Below are 24677 nucleotides of genomic sequence, written 5' to 3'. Positions count from 1 at the left end.
AGAGCTTGCAGCTCATCTGCAAGCTCATTGGAGTTGCCCCATTGTTCCACAGCTCTTGCAAACATGCCCTTTGAAGCGGCATGAATAGGCTGAATGGAAGCCTCCACAACGCCAACAAGGTGTGAATTGCCTTGCATTAATTCTTTGTTGCGGACTCTGAGTCATTTGGGTTACCTGAGGCCTGCTGGCAGTCGCAGACTCGTGGTTTCTGCCCTGTACGTTTCTGCTTGCAAACACAGTTCCAGTTAATTTATGAACATTGCTAGCGCTTGTGTGCTGAGAGATTTGTTTGATGTTATCACTGGTGGACATAAACACCTGTGCTATCGCAATGGCCTTACTGAGGGTTGTGTCTTTACAGTCAAAAGTTTTCGTAGGATGGTCTCGTGGCCAATGCCCAGTACAAAAAAGTCTCTGAGCATCTGCTCCAGGTAGCCATCAAACTCATATTGTCCTGCAAGTCGCCTTAGCTTGGCGACGTAGCTCGCCACTTCCTGACCTTCAGATCGCTGGCACGTGTAGAACCGATACCTCGCCATCAGCACGCTCTCCCTCGGGTTAAGATGCTCCCGAACCAGTGTACACAGCTCCTCATGCGACTTATCTGTGGGTTTCACCAGAGCCAGAAGATTCTTCATGAGGCTGTAGGTCGGTGCCCCACAGACTGTGAGGAGGACCGCTCTCCTTTTTGCAGCGCTTCCTCCTCCGTCCAGCTCGTTGGCTACTAAGTACTGGTCTGGCCGTTCGACATAGGCTTCCCAGTCCTCACCCTCTGAGAACTTCTCCAGGATGTCCACAGTTTGCTGCATCTTTGCGTTGGATTCGTATACTTGTAGCCAGTTATTGTGTTCCTAACACAGGTGAGACTGCACACAGGGAGGTTAAAGTAACAGTGACCTCAGTCTTTATTAAGACACTCCAGAGTGAGGAACAGGCCTTCGGGGCCGGCTTATATACAGTGCTCCCAAGGGATGCCGGGATCCCTTGGGACTTCAGGGGATGCGCTCCCTGGTGGCAGAACATGGGAGTGCATGCTTTACAGATACACAACATACAGATTGTAAATAGTTGCGGCCCCAGCACCAATCCCTGTGGCACTCCACTAGTTACTGTTTGCCAACTGAAAGTGACCCATTTATCCCTGTTTTCTGTTGGTTAGCCAATCCTCTATCCATGCTAATATATTACCCCCAACCCCATGAGCTTTTATCTTGTGCAATAACCACTTATGTGGCACCTTATCGAATGCCTTCTGGAAATCCAAATACACCACATCCACTGGTTCCCCCTTATCCACCCTACTCGTTACATCCTCAAAGAACTGCAGCAAATTTGTCAAACATGACTTCCCCTTTTATAAAACCATGCTCAGGCCAACATCCCCAGCATCGAAGCACTGGCCACACTCGACCAGCTCCATTGGGCGGGCCACATCGTCCGCATGCCTGACACGAGACTCCCTAAACAAGTGCTCTACTCGGAACTCCTGCACGGCAAGCGAACCCCAGGTGGGCAGAGGAAACGCTTCAAGGACACCCTCAAAGCCTCCTTTATAAGGTGTAACATCCCCACCGGCACCTGGGAATCCCTGGCCCAAGACCGCACAAAGTGGAGGAAGAGCATCTGAGAGGGCACTGAGCACCTCGATTCTCCTCGCCAAGAGCATGTAGAAACCAAACGTAGACAGCAGAAGGAGCGTGCGGCAAACCAAACTATCCACTCACCCTTTCCTTCAATCTCTGTCTGCCTCACCTGTTACAGAGACTGTAATTCCAGGATTGGACTGTACAGTCGCCTGAGAACTCACTTTTAGAGTGGAAGTAAGTCTTCCGCGATTTCGAGGGACTGCCTGTGATGATGATGTTCATCATCATTTCCCCCGTCGCTACCCTGCTCCTTTCTCCTTGATTTTTTAAATTTTAACTCACCTGAATCCTCCCCCCCGCCCCCACACTATTTAGCTAAAGCCCTTTCTACAGCCCTAGTTATTCGGTTCGCCAAGTCACTGGTCCCTAAGCCCATCCCAATGGAACAGCTCCCTCTTAACCCAGTATGGTGCCATTGCACCAGGAATCGAAACCCATTTCTCCCACATCTATCTTCGAGCCACATGTTCGTCTCTCTGATCTTTTTTACCCTATGCAAATTTGCTCGTAGCTGAAGTGGTAATCCAGAAATTAAGGGCTTAATTTTTCCCGGTCATTTGCGCCTTTTTTTTGGCGCGCGACGTTTTCTTTGGTGTATTTATTTTTTTCCAAGTTTCCCCCTGCGATCTGCGCTGGAGTAACTGACTTAGTTACGATTTTTCGAGGCCAGTTTCTTTTACGTCATGTCTACACCGGTTTTTATAATTTTTCGCATTTTGGCCAACATTTTTTCCTCCTCGGTCGGGGTATCTGGTCACTCCCAAAAAAGCTTCTGGGCACTTAAGAAAACCAGTGCACATTGAGAAATCGGCACTGAAAGACGCCATTGTTTTTAAATCGAAGATTTTGGAGGGTGTCAAGAACACTGTCAAAATCAATAATAAAGTTCAACTTTTTTTTCCTGTCAACGTAGTAAATGTAAATTTGTTGGATTTCAGAAGTTTTCTCATTTTTTTACTTACTCACACGCCACCACGGAACGTCTTAATGCAGGCTGCAGGGTTGTAGCTTTGGCTAGCAGAATCGGCCCTGCACCCGGACACAGCGGCTAGGAGCTCAGCTACAAAACAAGCCGAGGGTGGGGGGGAGGGAGTTGAGGGGAGGAGAGCGAGAGAGAGCGAGGTGCCGATCGGAAGGCTTCGAGCCCGGGGAGCGAGGTGGCGATTGGAAGGCTTCTGAAAACTTCAATGAATGGGGGCGGGGGAAAGAGAAGGGGAGAAGTCACAAGACTGCAATTAGTTAAGGGCGGGGGAAAGTCACAAGACTGTAATTAGTTAAGGGGGGGGAAGAGAGGAGAAGTCACAAGACCTTGAGTGTGGTCCATCCATACAGACCTTGGGGAGAGAGAGAACTACAAACCTGTCCTGCCTGCTTTCCTGCTGTTTTGAGCTTCTTTCAAAGGTTAAATTTAAGTATGGGGGAAATACTGACAATGCCATACCTTGTGCGAGCCTTCTGCATCATGGTGCTACGTAGGAGACGATTGATTTGACGTCTTCGCATCAGGAACATCAGAGCCCGTAGGGTGCTGGGTCGGGTATATTGAGACAGGTGTTTTTACCTCCACCTGAGTGATGCAGACTGTGTTAGAAGGCTGCATTTCCACAAAGAAGTTGTAATTGAGATCTGTGAGTTGGTCAAAGCAGACCTACAACCTAGCAGCATCAGGAGGACTGCTTTGTCAGTTGAAGTGAAGGTTACAGCTGCACTTTCATTCTATGCCTCCGGCTCATTTCAAGCTGCAACTGAGGATGTGTGCGTCATCTCTCAACATGCAACACATGTCTGCATTCGCCAGATGACGGCTGCACTATATGCACGGAGGAATGACTTCATAAAGTTCCCCATGACCGTCCAAGCAATCCATGACAGTGCTGTGGGCTTCTCCAGGATTACGAGCACCTTTGGAGGATTCTAAGATGGACAGGAACAGAAAAGGCTTCCTCTCCATAAATGTTCAGCTCGTGTGTGACAACATGTATCATATCATGCCAGTCGATGCAAGATACCCTGGGAGCACCCATGATGCGTTCATCCTAAGGGACAGCGTTATATCTGTCATGTTTCAGCAGCAGCCAGAAGGGCAGAACTGGCTATTGGGAGACAAAGGGTACGGCCTCACCACCTGGCTCATGACGCCCCTATGCATAACCCGGATAGAAGCTGACCGAGAATAAATGTCGCACATTGCGATGCGCAGCATTATAGAGAGGAACATTGGTGTCATGTATGTACCCATCATGCAACGGTAATCTTCATGTAACTGTAACCTTCATGCAACTCCTGTACACTGTACTTATACCCTAGAAATGCACACCCTGACCACAGGGGGTGAACTTGTGGGAGACACTCCTCACCTGGGTTTCCAGGTATAAAGAGGAGATCCCACCCAGGGTCAGCACTCCTTGGTCCTGGGAATAAAGGTTAAGGCCATGTAGTGACTGTGTCTGCAGTACATGCCTCGTGTGAGTTTATAGTACAGTGCAGGGACACCACATTTGGCGATGAGAAACGGGAATCACCGAACCACGGGGATGGCCACCGGTAGCACAGGGGAATGTTACTGTGTGGGTGAGGACTGGGACGACATCGTGGAAAGACTCCAGCAGAGCTTTGTCACAAAGTGCTGGCTGGGAGCAACAGCAGCTGACAAGGGGAGGGCGCATCTACTGACCAGCTGCGGACCACAGATGTATGCGCTGATGAAAGACCTGCTCGCACCCCAAAAGCCAGCGGACAAGTCCTTTGAAGAACTCAGCCAGCTGATCAGTGAGCATCTCAAGCCAGCGAGTAGCGTACACATGGCCCAGCATCGGTTCTACACACACCGGCGTCGGGAGGGACAATACATCTCGGACTTCATTGCGGACCTGCGGCGCTTGGCCAGTCTCAGTAAGTTCACAGACGCCTGCAGGGGGGAGATGTTAAGGGACTTTTTCATTGAGGGCATTAATCATGCCGGGATTTTCAGGAAGCTCATAGAGGCCAAGGACTTGACTTTAGAAGGGGCGGCGTTGATAGCTCAGACCATGAACTCATTGAATGGCGGTGCAGGCTAGAAGGGCTGAATGGCCTGCTCCTGCACCTATTTTCTATGTTTCTATGTTCATGGCAGGGGAAGAGGAGACCAAGCTAATTTACGCACGCAGCCCTGGTCCCAACGTGGCGATGGACCAGGGAGTTAACATTGTGAACGCGGCTAGGGACCCCGCAGGCAGGCAAGGGCATTTTGAAGCCGCCCAGGCAGCAACAGACTCTGGGGTGGGCCCGCAACAGGGACAATGGAAAGGGGATCGGCAATTCACGCCATCACGAGGAACAATACGTCCCGCGATGGGACCATTAACACCCACCATCAGAGTGCTTAGAAACAACCAAATGGGCAATTAGAGAGGAATGCCTGGTAACAGTCCCTTTGTTAACAACAATCTCAGCTCATGCTGGAGATGCGGGGGTAGACATACTGCGAAAAGCTGCAGGTTTCAGCAATATACCTGTAGGATTTGTAATGTCAGTGGACACTTGGCCAGGATGTGCAAAAAGGCTGTGGTGAGGTCAATCTGTGAGACAGAGGAACCAGACGAGGGGTCTGCAATGCAGGATGATGCCTGGGGAAAAGCCATGGATACTGAAGTTCAGCGGGTTCACGTGGCTGACGTCCACAGCTCATACACTAAAACGCCACCCATGATGATGAAAATTTTATTAAATGGCATCCCGGTGTGCATGGAGCTGGATACGGGAGCTAGCCAGTCACTTATGAGCACCCAACAATTTGAGAGACTATGGCCATACAGAGCTAGCAGGCCCAAACTGGAACGCATTGACACGCAGCTACGGACGTACACCAAAGAGATCATCCCAGTGCTAGGCAGTGCAAACTTAGTGGTATCACATAATGGACCAGCTGCCACTCTGGATCGTCCCGGGAAATGGCCCTGCGCTCTTGGGGAGGAGTTGGCTAGCCGAGATGAATTGCAAATGGGGGGATGTGCATGCCATTTCATCTGTGGAGCGAAGTTCATGCTCACGGGTCCTACAAAAATTCGGGTCACTGTTTCAACCCGGTGTTGGAACGTTCAAGGGCACCAAAGTAATGATACGCATCACTCCGGACGCCAGACCAGTGCACCACAAAACCAGAGCAGTGCCATATGTGATTTGTGAGAAAATTGAAAGTGAATTGGACAGGCTGCGCAGAGGGGGCATAATTTCAGCTGTTGAATTCAATGACTGGGCAAGTCTGATCGTTCCTGTCCTTAAAGCAGATGGCTTGGTCAGGATTTGTGGTGACTACAAAGCCATCATCAACCGAGTGTCGCTGCAAGACCAATACCCGCTCCCGAGAGCGGAGGACCTTTTTGCCACGCTGGCAGGTGGCAAGCTGTTCACAAAGCTGGACCTCACTTCGGCCTACATGACTCAGGAACTGGCTGAAGAATCCAAACTTCTGACCACCATCACGACGCACAAGGGATTATTTATCTACAACAGGTGTCCGTTTGGCATTTGTTCGGCGGCAGCTATCTTTCAGCGGAACATGGAAAGCTTGCTCAAATCCATTCCTGGAACAACCGTATTCCAAGACGACATTCTTATAACGGTTTGAGACACTGAGGAACACCTCCACAACCTGGAGGAGGTGCTACGCCGACTGGACCGGGTAGGCTTGCAGCTGAAAAAGGCCAAGTGTGTGTTTTTGGCCCAGAGGTCAAGTTTTTGGGCAGGAGGGATGCCGCAGATGGGATCCGGCCCACTGAATCAAAAATGGAGGCGATCCGCCGAGCGCCCAGGACTGGCAACACGTCGGAGTTGCGATCATTCCTGGGACTTTTGAACTATTTCGGGAAATTTCTGCCGAACTTAAGCACATTGTTGGAGCCGTTACAAGTGCTCCTGCGTAAAGGTTGTGAATGGCTTTGGGGGGTACTGTCAAGAACGGACTTTCAAGAAGACAAGGAACCTGCTGTGTTCTAACAAACTGTTAACTTTGTATGACCCCTGTAAAAAATTGGTTTTAACGTGCGATGCATCGTCCTACGGGGTTGGGTGTGAGTTGCAGTAGCGTAATGATGACGGCCGACTCCAACCGGTGGCTTACGCCTCCAGGTCACTCTCTCAGGCAGAGCATTGTATGGCATGGTCGAAAAGGAAGCACTCACTTGTGTTTACGGTGTGAAAAAGATGCACCAGTATCTTTTCGGTAGACGGTTCGAGCTACAAACGGACCACAAGCCGTTAACATCCCTGTTGTCCGACAGCAAGGCTGTCAATGCCAATGCGTCAGCTCGCATACAGCGATGGGCTCTCACGCTGGCTGTGTCTGACTACACCATACGGCACCGGCCAGGCACCGAAAATTGCGCTGATGCGCTCAGCAGGCTCCCACTAGCCACCACCGAGGGGGCAGCGGAGCAAAGTGCTGAGATGGTCATAGCCGTTGAGGCTTTTGACACCGCAAGCTCCCCCATCACAGCCCGCCAGATCAAACTCTGGACCAACAGAGACCCACTCCTATCCATGATAAAGAAATGTGTCTTGACTGGGGATTGGGCGCCCGCACACAGGGCGTGACCCGAGGAGGTCAGATATTTTCAGAGACGGATGGATGAGCTCTCCATCAAAGCCGACTGCCTGCTATGGGGCAGCTGGTTAATCATGTCACAGAAAGGCAGGGAAGCGTTCATCAGGGAACTCCACAGCGAGCACCCAGGCATCGTGTTAATGAAGGCCATTGCCCGGTCACATGTATGGTGGCCAGGGATTGACTCAGACCTGGAACACTGGGTTCGCAGGTGCACGACGTGTGCCCAGCTGGGCAATGCCCCCAGGGAGGCCCCACTCAGCCCGTGGCCCTGGCCCACCAGGCCATGGTCATGTATTCACGTAGACTATGCGGGCCCGTTCATGGGGAAAATGTTCCTGATCGTTGTCGATGCATACTCGAAATGGATCGAGTGCATCATATTAAACTCGTGCACGACATCCATCACCGTGGAGAGTCTGCGTACGGTTTTCGCGACCTACGGCTTACCGGACATCCTGGTCAGTGACAATAGCTCATGTTTCACCAGCCATGAATTCCAGGAGTTTATGTCGGGCAATGGTATCAAACACGTCCAGACAGCGCCGTTCAAGCCGGCTTCCAATGGCCAGGCGGAACGTGAGGTCGAAGTCATAAAACAGGGCATGCTACGCATCCAAGGACCCTCCCTTCAGTACCGCCTATCGCGCCTCTTGCTGCCTACAGGTCCCACCTGCACTCGCTCACGGGAGTCCCGCCAGCGGAACTCTTCATGAAACGCACGCTTAAAACGCGGCTGTCCCTCATTCACCCAGCCCTGGCAGACATTGCTGAGGGCAAGCGCCAGTCCCAAACCGAGTTCCATGATTGAAACTCAAGGGGGAGGTGTATAGAAATGGATGACCCGGTATTTGTTCTTAATCATGCTTTGGGACCCAAGTGGCTTGAGGACACAGTAATTGGCAAAGAAGGGAATAGGGTCATAGTGGTCAGACTAAAGAATGGGCAGATATGCCACAAACACTTGGACCAAGTAAAGAAAAGGTTCAGCATAGACACGGAGGAACCTGAAGAAGAGCATGAGATGTCACCCACACCACTGCCAGTGGACGAGCAACGTGGACAATCCACAGCATGCACAGCCCCTGTGGCCAGCCCGGACAGGCTGGAATCACCTCAGGTGACAGAGACGCATGCTGAGGGTCAGCAACTGTGGCGCTCCACGAGAGAGCGTCGACCACCTGAAAGACTTAACCTTTGACATAAAAAGATGAAAGGGCGGAGGTGATGTCATGTATGTAACCATCATGCAACGGTAATCTTCATGTAACTGTAACCTTCATGCAACTCCTGTACACTGTACTTATACCCTAGAAATGCACACCCTGACCAGAGGGGGTGAACTTGTGGGCAACCCTCCTCACCTGGGTTTCCAGGTATAAAAGGGGAGGTCCCACCCAGGGTCAGCACTCCTTGGTCCTGGGAATAAAGGTTAAGGTCACGTAGTGACTGTGTCTACAGTACATACCTCGTGTGAGTTTGTAGTATGGTGCAGGGACACCACAATTGGCATCTTGAAACAGCGGTTCCGATGCCTGGGTCATTCCGGAGGCTACTTGCTGTACTCCCCTGAGATTGTTGGTCAGTTCACTGTTGTGTGCTGCATGCTGCATAATTTAGCCATCATGAGGCGGAGGAGGTCGGGCTGTCGTGCCCCTTTAACAATTGTTCAAGCCTTGCGTCAGCAGTTCATCCGTGAATGCTTTGCTGCCTGAAGGCTCAGCGGCAACTATGTACCATGTTTACTGTTTGACCTGTTCTGTAATGTTGTGTTGTTAATGGAACAAATAATGTAAATGATTTAGTTTTAATGTAAAATATATTTTATTCAGAAGTTTAACAAACAGTTCTTTTGTTATTAACTTAACTTTAACAAAATTATTCTTGTATGAAACTTTACTTTAACATCACTCTTTGAGATCACTTAAAAACTTTAAGATCACTTACAAACTTTTAAACTTGTAAATTTACATAACTTACAAATTTTTTTTAAATTTGAGAACAATTATAACAGTAACAACAATAATAAGAATAACTACAACAGCAAAGAAAGGCTGCACCCACCCATCTCTCCTCCATTTTATTCTAAGACCGCCCGCTGCGCTTGGACACTCCACCACCCCTGTCCGCAGGCGGTTACGCAGTGTTTCTGGACTTGGTAATGAGCTTATTCTTTCTAACATCTAAGTTACTGCGCACCTCTTGGGGGGGGGGGGTTATCGGGGGGGCGGAGGGGTTATGGGAGGCGTTGGTGGCAGGCGGCAAGTTGGAGGGCCCAGACGGCAAGTTGGAGAGCGTGGCTTTGGGCTCTTCAGAGGCTGGTCTGGGGATTGGAGTGGGAGTGACAGTTGATTCTGCCAATGGCCGTGGGGTCTGGCTGTGTTCCCTTATTGCAGCAGCTAACTCCAACATGCCGTCCCTCATGCGCCCGACAGTGTCTCAAATACCTGCAACATTCCTTCCCTCATGACCACTATTCCCTCACTGATGGTCCCAGATATCGTTCCCATTTCTGTGTTATTGCTGTTACTTCTCCTGACAGTCACACTACCTCATCACTCACCCTACTGATGGCGTCAGGAGTGATCGGGTAAGGTCAATGCTCTCCACACTCAATGACATCATCTGACCACAACTGTTAGATCCTGCACCTCAGGAGAGCGTGGTCGAGCTCTCCTTCCCCTCCTCCCCATGGGTGTGGTTCGCACCCCACCAGTGGGACCCACAGCCTGGGACGGTGGGGCCCTGGGTGTGCCTCGCTGCACCCCACCACCGGGATTCGCAACTTCAGAAAGTGTGAAAGCATGGAATGTCCCACCAGCACTCAAACCACTCGTCACAGAAGGGGCTGTCACCGCAATGAGCGGCACCTCCTCCAAACTCAGTACAACACAGTGGAAGCTTCATCCAGCTCCATCCCCTCCCCCTGCCTCACCCCCATGTTCTTGGGCTGGAGGATTGGATTGGAAGATGTTCTCCTCTTCAGGCTCATCCACGTTTGAATCTTCTTCTGCATCATCAGGATTGGCCTCAAGTTCTGCAAAATATAACAGAAGTCAAATGGTTAGCAGCAGAGGAGAGGGCAGGGTGGATGGCATGAGTAGGCTCACATATCACAGGCCAGGCAGCAGGCTGATTTGAAGGACCACGATGAATTTGCAGGGCTTTCCCTCTCCCTCGAGTGTGGGCCCAGCTTGTGCAGTGGTGGTTTCTTTTCTCCAGGCAGGACCCATCAAAGCAGCGACCCTCTCTTCCAAGGGTGTCAGTGGGTGCAGATTTGCCAGGCCTCCTCCTGTTCGAGTTCTTTCCCTTTTATTATGTGCCACCTTCCTCTGCGAAGATGAAAACCTAACTTTTTAAAGAGGGTGTCTTTCTGCTGGGTGGAACATACATTTGGTCACATTTACAACTGCAATTGCATTGAATAAATGAAAATAGTACTTACACTAACTACTTGACCAAGGTCCTGCCACTTCTTTTTACACTGGCCTCCAGATCTCATGGTGGTCACCATTGCACAGTAATCTTCTGCAACTTGGTTCCAGCGTTTCTTCATTTCTTTGGGTGGAACTTTTATGTGACCTCAGCCATCTGGTCTCTATCACAGTAACTAGTAATTCGTGGTCCATGCACCGCGTTGCATCTTGTACTGCTGCAGTTGCGATTTTTCCAATGCTCTCACACAGCACTCCTTCTCACACACACAACTGGCTCTTTAAAAATGGCCAATTGCAGATCTGGAGCTGTACTGTGCATGCTCGTCCATTGCAATGACATCAGAAACGTAACTTTTTTTCCCCGCGCAGGCGCAGAAGGTGCAACATGGTTTTTCGGTGCAGACTGCAGGCTCCAACCCCCCGAGGCGACTGGACACGCTGCGCGGCACCAAATTTCAAATTATGCATCGGGGAAACTTTGGCAAATTATTTCCGGCGCATTTCTGGCCTAGAAAAATGGGCGTAACTCTGGCAATATGCCAGAAAACAGGCTTGGGGGAAAATTGAGCCGTATTACCCTTGTGGTTCTGCTTTTTAATTTAATCCATAGCTGCTCATACTCCCTCAATAGAACCTCTTTCTTTGTTCAACCAATGTCATTGGTACCTACTTGGGTCCTCCCCCTCACATTCCAAGTTCCTCTTCAGGCCATAGGAGATGTCCTTAACCCTGGCACTATGCAGGCAACACAGCCTTCGGGACTCGCACTCTCGGCTGCAGCGAACAGTATCTATCCCCCTAACTATACTGTCCCCTACCACTACCACATTTCTTTTTACCCCCACCCCCCGATTTGAATGGCCTCCTGTACCACGGTGTTGTGGTCAGTTTGCTCATCCTACTTGCAGTCCCTGCCCTCGTCCACACAGGGAGCAAGAACCTCGTATCTGTTGGACAAGAGCAAGGGCCGAGGCTCCTCCATCACTACCTCCTGGGTCCCCATTCCTGCCTCGCTTGTAGTCACATCCTCCTATCCCTGACCACGGACCAAATTTGGAATTATTTTAACATAAGGGGTGTGATTGCCTCCTGGAACACAGCGTCCAGGGAACTCTCCCCCTCCCTGATGTGTCGCAGTGTTTGAAGCTCGGACTTCAGCTCATCAACTCGGAGCCAAATTTCCTCGAGCAACCAATACTTACTGCAAATGTGGTCACCGTGGATCACACTGGCGTCCACCAGCTCCCACATGATGTAACTGCAACACATCGCCTGCCCTGCCATCTCTAATGTATTTTATTTAATTAATTAAGTTTTCAAGTTTTGAATGTTACGTTTTTAATCCCGACTCTCAATTTAAACCAATGCAGAATCTTGCTGTCGTTCTGTACCAAGAGGTACACGATAAACTCATGACGATTGCGTAAGCCTCTTGTATTTTGACTGGTGTGGAGACGAATTACACTGCGTGTGAGCGACATCTGCTGGCCATCTTTTGGGCGGTTAAACAATTCACGTTCATTAGCAGGTTGAACAAAATAATTATCCACAGCCCCCACACTCCTTTCAATCTTCGACTCAAACCAGGGGACACTTTGGTCTCCTCTGCTCAGCTCAGTCATTAGACTCTTCTGTTAAGTCAGGGAGATTTGGAGATAATGCCAAAGCAGACAACTCTACTACCTCAGCTCCTTCTGAACGAGGGGGAAGCCATAAATGCCCACTTTCACCACAGAAGTTCGACCGTCACCTCGTCTCTCCTACTCTGCTAATTGATGCCCAGGATGTCTATATTGATGGATCATCCTATCACAGGGATGGAAAGCCCCTTACTGGATTTGCAGTAGTTATGCCAGACCGAGAACTTAAATATAAATGCATTCCCCACTCCGCTCAATATGCTGAAGTTACAGCCCTGGTGACAGCAAGTTACCCGTGATATATCTGTTAATGTTTGGTCAGATTAACACTTTCATCTCATAGGCAGTCCCTCGGAGTCGAGGATGACTTGCTTCCACTCTTAAAGCGAATTCTCGGGTGACTGAGCAGTCCGATGCGGGACCTACAGTCTCTGTCACAGGTGGGGCAGCCAGTGATTGAAGGAAAGGGAAAGGGTGGGTGGGAAGCCTGGGTTGATGCACTCTCATTCCACTATCTACGCTTGGTTTCTCAGCGATGGGACTCGAAGTGATCAGCGCCCTCCCGGAAGCCCTCGATTTTGAGTGGTCTTGGGCCAGAGATTCCGAGGAGTCGGTGCGGATGTTGCACTTTTAGAGTGGAAGCAAGTCTTCCTCGATTTTGAGGGACTGCCAATGATGATGATGATGATGCACTTTATCAAGGAGGCTTTGAGGGTGTCCTTGAAGCATTTCCTCTGACCACCTGGAGCTCACTTGCCTTGTCGAAGCTCCGCGTAGAGTGTTTGTTTTGGGAGTCATGTGTCAGGCATGCGGACGATGTAGCCCGCCCAACGGAGCTGATCGAACGTGGTCAATGCTCCGATGCTGGGGATGTTGGCCTGAGCGAGAACACTGACGTTGGTGCGTCTATCCTGCCAATGGATGTGCAGGATCTTGCGGAGGCAGCGCTGGTAGTACTTCTCCAGTGTTTTGAGGTGTCTGCTAAATATAGTCCACGTCTCTGAGCCATATAAGAGGGTGGGTATCACTACTGCCCTGTAGACTGTAAGCTTGGTGCCGGATTTGAGGCTCTGGTCTTCAAACACTCTCTTCCTCAGGCGACCGAAGGCTGCGCTGGCGCACTGAGGTGGCGTTGGACCTCGTCATCTGCTCTTGCTGACAGTAAGCTCCCGAGGTATGGAAAATGGTCCACGTTGTCCAAGGCCTCGTCGTGGATTTTGATAATCGGGGGGCAGTGCTGTGGCGGGGTCAGGTTGGTAGAGGACCTTTGTTTTACAGATGTTTAATGTAAGGCCCATGGTCTCGTACGCCTCGGTGAAGGTGTTGATGATGGCTTGGAGTTCGGCCTGCGAGTGTGCACAAACGCAGGCGTCGTCTACGTACTGTAGTTCAATGACAGAGGATGGAACGACTTTGGATCTGGCCTGGAGACAACAGAGGTTGAGCAGATTCCCCTTTTTCTATAATTTAGCTCCACTCCAGCGGGGAGCTTGCTAAGGGTGAGATGAAGCATTGCAGCAAGTAAGATCGAAAAGAGTGTTGGTGCGATGACGCAGCCTTGCTTGACCCCGGTCCGATAGTGCCTATGCGATTAACACTTTGTTATCTTTACCACTGTATGCTTGGAATAATTTTTGTACTGTTGATGGTAAGACCTCTCCATGCAGACCTGTTTACTTCCCGTTGGGACTCTTTAAATTCACATTCAGCCCCTGACTATGTTGGTAAGGTGAAGTCCCACTCACGTTCTTGTAACGTACACACCCAGGGTAACACAGGCAGATCGTGCTGCTAAAGACGCCGCTGTTAACGGTGACCTTTGGCTAGCCCCTGCCCCTCCTTTAAGGTCAGTCTTGAATATCCCAGGTGGGGACATCGACCTCCCTTCCCTCCAGTTCAGTTATTCCCTCTATGCAGTTGTTATTGCATGGCAGCAAAATGGATGTCCGTTACCTCAGCCCACTCCATGGGCTGCAGACACACAATTGGCTCCGGATCAGTCTGGGGAAGCTGCCCCCCTGTTAATGTACAAGCCCCCTTACGGGGCTATTGTCCGATCTCCCAGTTGTCTGTGTTCCCCCATCCATGGCACCGGAAATTTTTGATCTTCTCCACTCACACCCGGTAGAAGGACACTATTCAGCTATGTAACCGTTCAGAAGCTACAGAAATTTGCATGGTATCCCGATTGTGTGACGGATGTTACTCATAGGATGAATCGTTGCCTGCCCTGTTTGCAGCACATTCCAAGTGCCCACACTAATCGAGCACTGTTGCGTAGTTCCCCCCCTCCTGATGGGCCATGGACCCACCTTCAGATTGATTTTATAGGACCTTTTGGTTTACCTACAGGATCTTCTGGTTTGCGGTATTGTCTAGTTATTGTTGATAAATTTACTAAATGAATGGAGGCTTTTCCATGTAAAACAAACACTGCACTGGCAGCGGCTCGATTGTTATGAGGTGAGGTGATCTGCAGGTGGGGAGTGCTGATCCAAGTTGATAGTGATCAAGGATCACACCTTACCGCCCAAATTTTTACCAAACTACAACAGATAATAGGTATCTCGCATAAACTTCACATCTCCCATCATCCACAATCATCTGGAGTGGTGGAAAGAGGAAACCGAACTCTGAAAATTATATTAAACAAATTTTTGTGCAGATTACCCCATCAAATGGTCCAGTATGTTGCCAATGTGTCTAATAGCTATTCCCTGCATAGCACAATGGGTATCTCACCCTACCAGGCTATGACTGGGTGAATAATGCGAATGCCCGCCCATCTGCTAACCACTTCAGCCACACCTTAATACACAAACAGGCAATTCAAAAAGCCAGGCAAAGAAATACTTCGACAAGAAAGTTTGATCATTTGAGTATCAAGTGGGAGATGTTGTAATGATAATAAACTATGGGAAGAGGCAACATTGCTTTGAACCAAAGTGGAATGGCCCCTTTCCAATTATTGATGGGGCCTGTCCTTTGGTCTATCTAGTACAATTCCCTGAGAAAAAGGGGAGGACCAAAGTGGCTAAATAGTACCATATCAATCAGTTGAAAACTGTGAAAGAATAAATATTGCATATTTTAGCTTACAGAACCAGTTAAAAATGATAATGAAACATGTAGCACACTGTATTGGGAGGAGTGTGTACAGTTTTGGTCTCCTTACTTAAGAAAGGATATACATGCCATAGAGGGAGTGCAGCGAAGGTTCACCAGGTTCACTGATTCCTGGGATGGCAGGACTGTCGTATGAGGAGGGATTGGGTCGACTAGGCCTGTATTCACTAGAGTTTAGAAGAATGAGAGGGAATCTCATTGAAACATATACAATTCTGACTGGGTTGGATAGACTGGATGCGGGGAGGATGTTTCCCCTGGCTGGGAAGTCAAGAACAAGGGGTCACAGTCTCAGGATATGGGGTAGGAAATTTAGGACCGAGATGAGGAGAATTTTTTTCACTCAGAGGGTGGTGAAACTGTGGAATTCTCTACCACAGAAGGCTGTGGAGGCCAAGTCACTGAATATATTTAAGAGGGAGATAGATAGATTTCGAGGGGTATGGGGAAAAAGCGTGAATACGGTGTTGAGATAGAGGATCAGCCATGATCATATTGAATGGCGGTGCAGACTCGAAGGGCCGAGTGGCCTACTACTGCTCCTTTTTTTTATGTCTATGTTTCTATGTATCAGTTATCGAAGCCTCCTGCTGGGGGTCATCATATACATAAGACACTCGAACGCCTCTCCAATCTCTACGAACTGGGTGGAATACTACGATAGGGGTCAGAGGGTCTAGTAAGAAGGAGGAACTGAGGGAAGTCCTTATTAGTCGGGAAATTGTGTTGGGGAAATTGATGGGATTGAAGGCCGATAAATCCCCAGGGCCTGATGGTCTGCATCCCAGAGTACTTAAGGAGGTGGCCTTGGAATTAGCGGATGCATTGACAGTCATTTTCCAACATTCCATAGACTCTGAATCAGTTCCTATGGAGTGGAGGGTAGCCAATGTAACCCCACTTTTTAAAAAAGGAGGGAGAGAGAAAACAGGGAATTATAGACAGGTCAGCCTGACATCGGTAGTGGGTAAAATGATGGAATCAATTATTAAGGATGTCATAGCAGCGCATTTGGAAAGAGGTGACATGATAGGTTCAAGTCAGCATGGATTTGTGAAAGGGAAATCTTGCTTGACAAATCTTCTGGAATTTTTTGGGGATGTTTCCAGTAGAGTGGACAAGGGGGAACCAGTTGATGTGGTGTATTTGAACTTTCAGAAGGTTTTCGACAAGGTCCCACACAAGAGATTAATGTGCAAAGTTAAAGCACATGGGATTGGGGATAGTGTGCTGACGTGGATTGAGAACTGGTTGGCAGACAGGAAGCAAAGAGTAGGAATAAATGGGGACTTTTCAGAATGGCAGGCAGTGACTAGTGGGGTACCGCAAGGTTCTGTGCTGGGGCCCCAGCTGTTTACATTGTACATTAATGATTTAGACGAGGGGATTTGCAGATGACACTAAATTGGGTGGCAGTGTGAGCTGCGAGGAAGATGCTATGAGGCTGCAGAGTGACTTGGATTGGTTAGGTGAGTGGGCAAATGCATGGCAGATGAAGTATAATGTCGATAAACGTGAGGTTATCCACTTTGGTGGTAAAAACAGAGAGGCAGACTATTATCTGAATGGTGACAGATTAGGAAAAGGGGAGGTGCAACGAGACCTGGGTGTCATAGTACATCAGTCATTGAAGGTTGGCATGCAGGTACAGTAGGCGGTTAGGAAAGCAAATGGCATGTTGGCCTTCATAGCGAGTGGATTTGAGTACAGGGGCAGGGAGATGTTACTACTGTTGTACAGGGCCTTGGTGAGGCCACACCTGGAGTATTGTGCACAGTTTTGGTCTCCTAACTTGAGGAAGGACATTCTTGCTATTGAGAGAGTGCAACGAAGGTTCACCAGACTGATTCCCGGGATGGCGGGACTGACATATCAAGAAAGACTGGATCAACTGGGCTTGTATTCACTGGAGTTCAGAAGAATGAGAGGGGATCTCATAGAAACGTTTAAAATTCTGATGGGTTTAGTCAGGTTAGATGCAGGAAGAATGTTCCCAATGTTGGGGAAGTCCAGAACCAGGGGTCACAGTCTAATGATAAAGGGTAAGCCATTTAGGACTGAGGTGAGGAGAAACTTCTTCACCCAGAGAGTGGTGAACCTGTGGAATTCTCTACCACAGAAAGTTGTTGAGGTTAATTCACTAAATATATTCAAAAAGGAGTTAGATGTAGTCCTCACTACTAGGGGGATCAAGGGATATGGCGAGAAAGCAGGAATGGGGTACTGAAGTTGCATGTTCAGCCATGAACTCATTGAATGGCGGTGCAGGCTTGAATGGCTGAATGGCCTACTCCTGCACTTATTTTCTATGTTTCTACGTTGCTAAACCAATCATGTCAAATTTTGAAGGAAATATGCAACGTAAAATTTATATGCGAGGGATGTGTGGTACATCCACTGACGGTTACTACTTGGAAGCACCACCTTTTGGTTCCTGAAGGAAATGGAGTTCAGGTACAACTACACTGCAGCACAGAGGGATACAACCCAGAGGCCCCGGAAGACAAAGCCCCAGGTTGGTAGCAGAAGGCATCCACAGCATTGGTTAAAACTGGATTGTTGGGAATAACCTATGAAGTAAAGAGTGAAAAATGGGACATTAAGAAATATGATTTGAATTGGCCGTCTATTTGGCGGAGACATGAGGATGAATACCAGTGAAAAGCCAAGTGGCAAGAAAATAATACAAGAACTAACCCACGATGCTGCGCAGGACGGTGTGCTAGTCGTGAAGGTGTAGTTGTAATAACACAAAAAAGAGAGATCATGGTAAATTAAAACCAGTAATTGGAGAGGAAACTGTCCCGAAATAATAGAAAGCCCTGATAATGGTTCAGTAGTAACTCGCACCCATGAGACCCTGTATAATTGAGAAAGCAATGAGCAAGTTAGGGGACCACAAGTGGTGGGAAGTAGCCTATAATGCTAGTCAGCATCCCTGGGTACGAATGGTATCAGCAGCCCTAGTAATTGCTCAATGCCTGATCTTAATAGTTCTAAGTATATCATGTTATTTGAGATGCTTGACAAGTTGATTGAACCATTGTATCAATACATTAGAGTTGGCATGGTTGGTAGAGCGTCGAAAATGAAAGGTCGAATTAGAGTTTTCTACCTCTCAAGGTGGGGACTGTTAGAAACTGGAGATACTTAAAAGCATATGGTTACGATAATTAAACTGTGATGCAACGAATTCTGTGTTTACATGATTGTGTTAGAGCTGGAGAAGAAAGTCTCCTCAGGCTGGTATTAGGATGGCTAGATAGATGCTTGGAATGTGTGAATGTTTTGGTTTCCTGTGGATGTTATAGCATTCTGCACTATTACAGTCATTATCTGTTGTTTTCAAGTTCAGACTTCAACTTTGTTTATGTATCTTTAACTTAACCAACTAAGCTCTATATTATTACTAATAATCAAGTTATAATGCTAATGTAGGAATTGGAGTTAGCTTAACAGAACTGTTTGCGAAAATAATTAAAAGTTAATGAATATAGAAAGACTTAGGATAAAAGGAATTTAGTTAAGATAAACACAATCTCAGAATGGAGTAATTTGCTAGGTCATAAAGCAGGTAACGACCAATTGAAGCTTTGCGCCTCATGGTTGAGAGGGTACAGGGCTAGGCCTTGTATTCATTATATCTGAGAGGATAGGGACCAGGGAGATAACACAAATTCCAAAGAATGGAACTCTGAGAAAGTATAAACAGGAAAGACATGTGAACAAAATCATCTTTAGGGAGGGCTTTGTTTCAAGAATCGAGACAAAGAACTCAAATCCCCATTGGGTACTTTATCGGTTAAAAGGTCTTGTCAATATCCCATTTTGGCCCACCCCTAATAATAGAACAAAAGTAACCTCCTGAGAGTTTGTCCTCACAGGAGGTGGAGGAGAGAGCATTAGGCTCCTGACAAAAGGAAGAGAGGTCGCTCATAGAACTACTCACGTGTGCCAACCATCTCTCCAATCAGCTACTTGTGATGGTTGTATGTTTTTGCTGTATAACTAATGTGTTATATTCCATTTTAAACTCTGCTTAAACACAATCTACCCACCATATTGGTTTGCATTCGAATCTGATTATTTAAAGTGACCAGAGATAGCTGTAAAGAAGTTATTTCTAACACCTCCACAGGAGCAAATAGTTCTGATCACATTTACCCATCCTGTTCCATATCACTTAAATCCTTTTCCTTAATCTACCTATCCAATCTAATCTTGAATGTTGACATCTTTTCTGCCTCAACCTCTAACCTTGGAAATGAAATCCATAGCCTCACAACTCTCTGTGTGAAGAGGTTTCTCTGTGATCTGTTTTAAATCTCTTACATTTAAATTGCATATTTTGCCCCTTGTTCCTGACCCCTCAACTATTGTTAACAGTCTGTTGTTTAAACACTTATATTGGCCTCAATTTTGGCCCAGCCCATTTTTCGGCACACTTACTGGAGTTGTGCCACTTTTCTCCGTTCAGAAGTCCACCGAAAAATTTCCTTCCCACTTTGGCCGCTGTCCGGCCTCTTCCCTGTGGTCGCGCAGCGTGGCCAGCTGAGTCAGGGGTGGAGCCAGCGTCCTGCGCCGAAAACTGCTGGGACATCTGCACATACGCAGTGGAGTTTCCACACATGCGCAGTAGCTCCTCGCTCCCCAACCTCTCCGTGCTTTGCTGCAGCCGTTCTGTGGGACCCGATACTGGCCACTGGAATTGCTCCCGTCCCTAGCCCTGGCTGAGTGGGCTCCCAGTGCGGTTTATAAGAGATCGATCGCACCGGGAGGCAACTCGGCCAGGGCTAGGGGCGGGCGGGCAGGAGAACTGATAATGCTCCTGCCTGGATTATTTCTATCAGTTCTCCTGGCCGCCTGCCCCTAGCCCTGGCTGAGTGGCCTCCCGCATTGGCTGGCCCGCTGCCTTCCCAGGCCGAGTTTGAAGATGAAGGTAGGACTTATTTCAATTTTTATTTATTTTTGAATTCTTATTACTTTTTGTTTGCAAGGTTTGGTAGTTTGTAAGGCTTGGTGCTTTAGGTGCAGGCAGGTCCTCTTCGCTTCCCGCCCCTATCCCAGGCCGAATGGCCTCCAATGTACCTACCTGCGCCGATTTCTTTGACTCTCCGCAAGGGTTTTCTGGTGGCCACATAAGCTGGCCTAAGTAGATTTGGAGTAACTATTAGCTGGCCAAAGTTGCCTAAATGGGCAGAACTCGCGTAGGTGGCTGGTAACGCTCCCTTTTGAGAAAAAAAACTGAACTAAAAAAAATCGTAACTAACTCAGTTACACTGGTGCAAATTGATTGGGGAAAATGGGGATTTTTAAGTTACGCCAGAAAAACCAAGTTACTCCAAAAATAAACAGAGCAACTCCTGGCCAAAATTGAGCCCATTATGTGGCCCAGTAATCTGCATTATTCTAATGAAAAAAAGACCCAGATTTTCATGTCTTTCTTTGTATTGGCAGTCTTTTGTGATGCATACTGTGGTTTGGCTTTAAGATCCAGATGTTGATATACGCCCTGCTATTATCATTCACTAAACTGTAGAGCCTGTTCTGCTTCAGAGGATTATGTGCATACTGGAGATTATAGCCTCAGCTGCTCAATAACTATAGTAGTGGGCTGTGTACTAAAGGTGATCATAAAGCTAATCGCTAGCATTCAAGTTGGAGATCCAGCAGTGGTTGGGGAGGCCAGGGGCCTGGCAGCAGGGACACTTGGAATGAGCCCAGCTTGAATATCTCCACTATACAAAAGCGAAGTTAACTTGGAGGAAGGACATTTTTTATCTTGTTTATACTCTTTAAGAGGGCTGAATTATTAATGTTTAGGATATAGTAGGATAGATTGGAAATTTTTATGGTGATTTTATCTTTCTTTTCTTTTGCTGCTATATGATTGGGGAGAATATTTTTGATGGGATATGTTGGGGAGAAATGGGAGAAATGGTTTTCAAAATACAGTTGATAAATAGCAAACCTGAAAAATAACAAATTATAAATAAAAAGAAGAAAACACAGAAAGAAAAGAAAGATTTACATTTATAGCAAATTTCACAACTACCAGAAGTCCCAATTTACAGCCAATGAAGTACCTTTTTGAAGTGTCATCACTGTTGTAATGTTAGGAAACGCGGCAGCCAATTTGCGCACAGCAAGCTCCCACAAACAGCAATGTGATCATGACCAGATAATCTGTTTTTGTCATGTTGATTGAGGGATAAATATTGGCCAGGACACTGAGGCTAATTCCCCTGCTCTTCTTTGCAATAGTGCCGTGGGATATTTTGCGTCCACCTGAGAGAGCAGACGGGGCCTCGGTTTAACATCTCATCCGAAAGACGGCATCTCCGATAGCGCAGCACTCCCTCAGCGCTGCTCAAGTCTCTGGAGTGAGGCTTGAACCCAGAACCTTCTGACTGTTTTGAGGTGCTATAACCAAAGGCATGCAGACCCAACCGAGAGGTCCGAGGCTCACCCAATATTGGGCCATGGGCCTCACTTCAACAATTTGATCGAGCTGCCGGCATCTGTTGCTCCTCCTGAGGCAACTTGCCCTATTCAAGAGAATTTGTTTTGTTTTGCTTGCCTCGTCATCAGCAGCCCTAGCCCTTAGGTAAGTTCGGGGGTGAGGATGGGGCGGGTTGGGTGTGTGGCAACAAAAGGGGAACAATGATGTGCCGGCAACCGCCCTCGGGAGTGCTGTGGAGCTGGAGTGCTTCTCCCAGCTCCACATCAAACTTTTAAAAAAGATGTACTGATTTTGTTGGTGCCGTTCCTTAAATGCAGCTGCCGCTGAAGATTGCTGAGTGGAGTAGGCCTCCGCGGAGCCTGCTCCACTGAGAGCTGGCCAATTTAGCAGTGGGGATCCTAAAACAAGTGTTAGGCCCCTTATTTACTTATGGCTTCGCCCTCAGATGTTTGATCATTGTGCTAATTGTCCCTCTAACAAATACTTACCATTACCCAATTGACAAAATATTTACTGACAATTATGTTCTCATTATGTCAACATAAATGCCACCTGACAGAAATCGATGGCTCTTACAATAGTGAAAGACTACATTTCAGTTTTTGGATGTTACTTGTAGTTTATTTGGAACATACTTTTAAAGTAAAGTAATACAATTTACCTTATCTAGAGCCTTCATGGTCTGTCTTGCCCAAGCCTTTTTTTATGGTCTTAGGTTTAACTCAGGGCCCAATTAAAAATGAGTTTCCTGATCAAACCTGGCAGAATTCATTATTTGCAATTAATGTGATGCTCTTCCCATGGCTCATTGAGTAAATGGTATTATACTTAGCCAGAATGTCTCAGATTGGATTTCAAAATTCTCATTCTTGTTTTCAAATCCCTCCATGGCCTCACCCCTCTCTATCTCTGTAATCTCCTTCAGCCACACAACCCCCTGAGATATCTGCGCTCCTCTAATTCTGCCCTCTTAAACATCCCTGGTTATAATTGCTCAACCATTGGTGGCTGTGCCTTCTTTTGCTTAGGCCCTAAGCTGGAATTCCCTGCCTAAACCTCTCTGCCTCTCTACCGCTCTCCCCTCCTTTAAGATGCTCCTTAAAACCTACCTCTTTGACCAAGCTTTTGGTCATCTGCCCTAATTTCTCCTTATGTGGCTTGGTGTCAATTTTTTTGTCTTACACAATTTAAGATAATTAGCAAAGGAACCAGATGGGAGAAGAGGAGACATTTTTTCATGCAGCGAGTTGTTATGATCTGAAGTGCCATGATAAAGGCGCTATATAAATATGAGTTATTGTTGTTCTTGTCATCTGTACTGAGTTAGTTGTTCTCAGGCCAGCTAATAGTTGGAATGCTGCAATTATCATGAAAGTCCCTAGGCTAAGGAGGGGCGGTACTAGGTAGGGCTCCCACTCCTCTACATTATCAAGTGACCTCTGATGTAAGAAGAACATTTGTGGAATCAGATCTGACACAGTTGTCTGTCCCTGATGTCAAATATTCTGCCCGACACTCCCTTTCTAGGCTCATACATGAAGAATGGTGACTTAGATAAGGTAAAGTCATTGTGTAAATATGTCCTGGTGCATGCCTACCTTCAGAAGGCCAGGAGCAAAAACTGGAGGAAAAAATAATTACTATTAATGGTGAATATATTGAAATACATGACCACCCTGCACAAAAATCGTAGAATAATACAACACAGAAGGAGGCCGTTCGGCCCATCGTGCTTGTGTCAGCTCTTTGAAAGAGCTCTCCAATTAGTTCTACTCCCCTCTCAAATATATATCCAATTCCCTTTTAAAAGTTACTCTTGAATCTGTTTCACCACCCTTTCAGGCAGTGCATTCCAGATCATAACAACTCGCTGCATGAAAAAATGTCTCCTCTTCTCCCGTCTGGTTCCTTTGCTAGTTATCTTAAATTGTGTCCTCTGGTTACCGACCCTCCTACCAAATATAATCTTACATACATGCATCAACATGAAGTCGAGAGGATTTTGCTGGACATAATTATCTAATAAATTAAAATATTAAAGGTTAAATGCCACATTTGATATATATCCTTTTTAAAAATGAAACTGCTGAGATGAATCATGACTAGCGTTAAACATACTGTTAGTCTTTTTTGAGGTGAGTGCAACCTTCTGCTCATTTCTGTTGATTGTTTTTGTTTGAATGTTGATGTCATCTGGAAAATGCCAGATAGTGGGATGGACATCAAGGAATGTATAACCCACCATCCGACCACAAGCTTACCATTTTCAACATGTATTTCACTCCTTTACACTGTTGGACAGTAAAACTCCTCCCTATCAGTTCCTCGATTATGTCATCAGCACTCACCATTCAAACTAAAACACTGGGGATAATAATCTGTAGAAATTAAATTCATGGTCATTCTTTTTAACGTTTGGTGTTTGATATATTTTTTTAATATATGGGTTTCCTGAGGATAAGATTCCCTCTTTAAAGGCTGACAGTAAGATGTGTAACAAAGAACATTCGGAAAATGCGCCTCTCAGGAACCTGCTTATAAAGTCTTACAATTTTTTTTTTAAAGCCTCAGGATCATCCAGCAGGATGTGCTTCAGGGAGAAGCATTTTCAGTGGGGATGGTCCTCTGAAGGAGACTGGTAGAATCCATCTCGCCCCTTTAAGAAGGGAGAACCTGTTGATGAATATGACTTACCGATTCACTGTTAGGAAGACGCCGCTGGAAGAAACACCAAACGTCCATGGGACAGGCAACATTACGCTGTGAGTCGGAATCGGTGAG

General features: G+C 47.3%; 1 protein-coding gene across 2 annotated transcripts in view; it reads right to left on the bottom strand.

Moving 5' to 3' along the window:
- LOC139276207 (lebercilin-like protein) overlaps nt 1-24677 on the bottom strand; it is a 242903-nt gene extending 218226 nt beyond the window's left edge. For both annotated transcript variants that reach the window (XM_070893834.1, XM_070893835.1), the window contains exon 1: nt 24591-24677. The gene's annotated coding sequence lies outside the window, so the exon portion shown is untranslated. The remainder of the gene's footprint in view (nt 1-24590) is intronic.

The sequence above is a fragment of the Pristiophorus japonicus genome, chromosome 11 (genome assembly GCF_044704955.1).
Source record: "Pristiophorus japonicus isolate sPriJap1 chromosome 11, sPriJap1.hap1, whole genome shotgun sequence".
Classification (NCBI taxonomy): Eukaryota; Metazoa; Chordata; class Chondrichthyes; family Pristiophoridae; genus Pristiophorus; species Pristiophorus japonicus.
Note: the sequence above shows the minus strand (reverse complement) of the source record. Positions and strands in the feature narration are given on the sequence as shown.